The following is a 4988-nucleotide window of genomic DNA, read 5'->3' as shown; positions in this document are numbered from 1 at the left end:
CTAGTCTGCCATGAAAGAGTAAAAGCCCATGCTGTATTTGCAGTTTATAATAGCTGTGGGCTTGGGGGGGGGCAGAGCTGTTGGCTAGGTCCATTATTTCTCCCTGGGGCTTACTTGCTGTCCTGTATCATTGGCCTCATCCACTATCAGGGCAGTTGGTTGGTCAATGGCTCTGCTGTCCAGTGTGGAAGGGGAAACAAAACACAGAACAGGCTTGAGTGGTTGTGGCTAGGATGCCAGCAAATGTATTTTAATTAAAAATTAGTTCATGACTGGTGTTATAGTTTGGATATTAAATGTCCTCCAAAGACCCATGTGTTACAGACCAAGCTTGGTGTTCAGGGTGGCACTATTGGGAGGTGGTGGAACCTTTAAGGAATCTTTAGGTTACTGAGGTGTGTACCTTTGAAGGAGATCATAAGACTGAAGCTCCCTCCTTTCCCTCTCTTATTTTACTTTGTGACCTTGAAGTGTGTGGTTTCCTCTATCACATGTTCCCTACCATGATGTGCTGTGTCATTACTGGCCAAAAATCAATGAGCATATCCCATCATAGACTGGAATCTCTATAACTATAAGTGATAAGAATTACGTATGTAATTTATATAAAATTTTTTTCTGGTACTAGGGACTGAGTCCTGGGCCTTGGTGCTAAGCTTTATCCCTAAATTTCAATTTCTTTCTCTCCTTTTTTCTGTCATTCTTTCTTTCTTTCCTTCTAAATTTTTTCTAGCTTAAAGACTCTTTTTTCATCACAGGTGCAGTTGTGGTATCAGTGGCCAAATAAAAGCCACAAGATTCATCTCCTAAAAAATGTTAGCATCTACTTGAAAAGTTGAGTGATTTTAAGGAATGTATCCCAATAGAGAAGGTAAAACAGACATGGAAGGTGCATTTATATATTACATTGGGAAGAATGGTTGTCATATGTGTAGATTGGCTTATTCCTAAATTAATTTTGCTCACTTTAGTTTCCAATGTGATAGTTGTTAATATGCTGACTTTGGTCTTTCCTACTGGGAGATCTGTGTTCAAATTCTCAGCAGAAAATGTATCAGTTTTGTGACTTAGAAAAAACAGTCATCTTTGTGAACCAATGGGTCCTCCTGTGTCTTAATTGATTTGTGCATGGAAATATCAAAATAAAATTGTAAAATTTGAGGTACAAAGACACAATGTATTTGGTTTTTTTTTTTTTTTTTTTTTTTACAATATATTTGTTTTTAAAAGATGAACTTCTTGTTGCAGTTAACATCAGAGAGTGAGGGAACAAAGATGTTCAAGAGGGCTTGAACTTGAGTAATCAGAAACTTTCACCTAGTGGAGCATGTCAACACTTTCATTTATGAGTAACATAACTTGGGGGCTCATTCTTCCCTTTTAAAAAAATGCCATATTTTACCACTTGGCCTTGATAAATTGAAACTCATTTGCAATGTTTATGCTTTTTTCATAGGTTGTTAACATTTTGTTCTTCTATTCCTAAGAAGCTAAAACTGACTATGGGCACAGGAAATACCCAAGGGGATTTACTGTGCTCTCTCAGCCCTCTCCAGGTAGGTGAGGGGACAGCAAAATGGTAGCAGGCTCTGGACAGTGGAGTGGAAAGTATCATATTTTTCTTGTGTAGTTTCAAGTTGATTTGCCAAAAGCTCATAAGAAAGAAAGAGTTCTTTTCTATGTTGCTTTATAAACATGCTTAATCTTCTCTTGCTTTGCTAATGTCCTGGCCTGAGCTAAAATACCATAATAAACAAGGAACACATGTAAGGACTCCATATTCTCCAGAAGAATAGCAGCTTCAGTGGCAGAAGTCAGCAGACGTGAACAGCAAAGTGGGCCAGGAGAAATCCCATTGTAGGAGTTACCTTTGCAGGCCCAGGTTTCTTTCTTATGTCCTCCTGGGGGTTGGGTGTGGTTTTTCCATTGTTCTGTAATCACCTGTAATCTTGCAGCATCTGGACTGCAAGATTACTGAGACTTACTTTTGAAAAAACATGACGATATAGCCAGAAAAATGAGCAAATGGATTTAGCATACAATTTAAGCAATATAAGAAGCAAATAAAAAGGCAGTGATACACAGTGAACAGGAACAAAGGCCTAGCGGTATCATTAATGTTGATAAACAAAGGTTAGGTAAGGACAAGAACCCCAAAAATTGAGATTATGTAAGACCATGGGGTATTTCCTTCTAACCTGTTCAGAGTAGATGTACTTAATTTCAGCAAAGTCCAGGGTACGGCAAGGCAACAGATGGAGCATGGAAGTGAAGGGTTTTGGTGAACAGAGGTTAAGAACCTGAGAAAATAGTTCTCAGTTTGGCTATATGTCCTCCAAGACACATGTGTTTCAGAGCTTAGTCACCAATGCAACAGTGTTCAGAGGTGGAGCTTTGGGGAAGTGATTGGATCATTAGGGCTTTAACTTCAACAGATGATTAATTCATTGATGAGTCTATAGTTCAGTGGGCTTATTAGCAGGGATGGGCCTCATTGGATGTAACAGGACACTGAAGGATACGTTATCCTTAGTCCCTTCTTTGCTGGCTTTGTCTCTCTCTGTCTCTCTCTCTCCCCTTCCTCCATCATTATCTCCCATCATTATGATATTCTGCCTCCCCACAGTCCCACTGTGATAATCAGTGGACCATGGACTGAAACATATAAGACTGTGACCCAAAATAAACTTTTCCTCACCCAAGTTATTCTCAGGTAGTTTGCGACAGTGACAGAGGGCTGTGTGGAGATCCTGAAAGCAGGCAGAATAACAGATGGTTCATGGAGAAATGCTATGGACCGGGTCATCATTTTAAGGAAAATTCTTTAGGTACTTGGGAAAAGGAAACAGAAAATGAGAATGTATAAAAGATTGCACACTTGACTGTGATTCTAATAAGAATCTCTGGGGCCAAGGATTTAGCTCAGTGGTTCCTCTGCCTGCCTTGGAAGTGCAAGGACCCGAGTTTAATCCCCGGTACCAAAAAAAAAAAAAAAATCTCTGTATCCCAGGGCAATTATAACTGCAAATCTTTCCATCCAGGAGCGGAATCTATTTCCCTTCCCCTTGAATTTATGTTGGTTTCACGTGTTTCATTAGATGTACAGATGTAGTGAAATGTGGTGGAAATGATGTGTTTGTTTGGAGCCTATACTGCAAAAATCTTAAATATTTCCACTTATTTTACTGTGATCCTTTCCAACCACTATGTGTTTACAGTCTACACTTGTCTTTTGGGAGTGAGCCAGCATGGAGGAGGAATAGGCTAAGCTTGGTCATCCTGGTCTAGCCATCCTTTAGTCAACTTGATTCCAGTTGAGACAAGAGCAGCTCAGCAGAGCACATGCCAACTTGATGGCCTAAAGAATTGTGAGTTGATAAATGATTGTTGTTATAAAACACTAAGTTTTAAGACAATTTGTTATGGCGGAAATTCTAATAAATACAGAAATTATAAAGAAATCTAGAAAGTAGAATGTGAAATGGTCTTAGTCTCAAAGAAGCAGCATCTTTCTAATGAAGACACAGATTACTACATTAGGTCTAAAAAGCATCTGCAATAAATAGAGAGACACTAAAATATTTGATGCCATTTTCACAGAAAACCACAGACTGAAAAGAATTGTATTCGGCTCACATTTCTGGAGGCTAGATCGCCCAAGATGAGGGGGCTGCATCTGGGGAGGTCCCTGCTGTTGCACTGTGACATGGGGAACAGCATCACATGGTGAGAGGAAGAAAGCAAGAGAGAGCTGAACCTGCCTGTATTATCAGGACCACACCCACCAAAACCATCTCAATTTTTCATGACAGCGAGAGTCCTCATGACCTAATCCCTGTTGGAGATTCACTGTTACTTTGAGCATTGTTTCCAGCACATGAACCTGCAGGACCCACTCAAACCATATCCCTCTCTCTCTTATCTGGGACTCTGGGTGAGAATGTTATGACAAATACTGACTAATACACTATGTACATTTTGAGAATTTCAAATGCATTCATTACTCCTTCAATTTTAACATGTTCTTATATCTTTGGGTATTATTAGATTTAGATTGATGAGAAAGGAAGTCATTTATATGTGATAAGTCTCAGCTCTTATATCCTTCCTCTAAACTGGTCTCTCTTTTGGATTCCATTCTCCCTGTTAGACTGAACTTCATGCCCTCTGATCCTTGATGTTTCCTAGGTGCACCACTTGTAATTGAGTTCCTTAGCCTATTACTAGTTTTCAAAGGATAACACCATAGAATACTCTCATCTCATACATTATTGACTATGGACATTCTTAATATGGATTGAAACTCAGCCTTTATGAACCACGCCACCCTTTTTAAATATGTGCTTATCCTCTTTGAATCTCTGTGTACAGAAATTCCAAACTTAACAGATCCTACTGATTAATTGCCCTTCATATCAAGAGTAGGTTGAAAAATTTGAAAGTCATGCTTCAGTAAAATTTGAAGCAATATATATTTTCCTGTTTGGTCAGAATGGAGCTGAGTTGTTATTATTCGTTTTAGAAAAAGTGAATGCCTCTGTTCTTATATGTGGTGCACAAGTGGACCTGGCCATGTTTTTCAGGTACTGTGCTTGCTTGGCCCTGTCCCTGAAATCCTTCAAGGCAGAAACATAAACACAGGCTCACCTGAAGTCATCCTTGGGTGACCAGTGTTTGTGCAGTAAGAAAGCCTTTGTAACCCAGATCGGGGTTTCCCTGTGTGCCCTATTCCATTGTGGTTTTAGAGCACATCGCTGGTGTAAACTCACCACCAAATATCTCTCTGTTTAGCCATTGATTCTCGGAAAGCAGCTTCTTAGGAAATCAAAATATGGTCCATTGTTGCTTCCAGCATAACAAGCAGGAGACAGGACTGATACAAAGAAGTGTGACAAGTAGTTAATCTATGAAGTTTCAGAATCACAGGTCTTGAAACTTGGAAGAACATCAGCGTCATCTGGACTGAACACGTTCTCTGTGCAAATAGA

General features: G+C 39.5%; 1 long non-coding RNA gene across 1 annotated transcript; it reads left to right on the top strand.

Annotated features, from left to right (window-relative positions):
* Positions 1-1269: 1269 nt before the first annotated feature.
* LOC110345234 (uncharacterized) lies at positions 1270-3992 on the top strand. The gene is made up of 3 exons (XR_002388423.2): positions 1270-1556; positions 3219-3368; positions 3601-3992. It is a non-coding gene; the product is annotated as an uncharacterized LOC110345234 (long non-coding RNA).
* The last annotated feature ends 996 nt before the right edge of the window (positions 3993-4988 follow it).

Source organism: Heterocephalus glaber, unplaced genomic scaffold (genome assembly GCF_053883595.1).
Source record: "Heterocephalus glaber isolate CG9 unplaced genomic scaffold, H.glaber_assembly_v1.0 deba00000738, whole genome shotgun sequence".
NCBI classification, from domain to species: Eukaryota; Metazoa; Chordata; class Mammalia; order Rodentia; family Bathyergidae; genus Heterocephalus; species Heterocephalus glaber.
The sequence above is the reverse complement of the archived record's forward strand: the minus strand, read 5'-3'. Positions and strand labels throughout refer to the sequence as shown.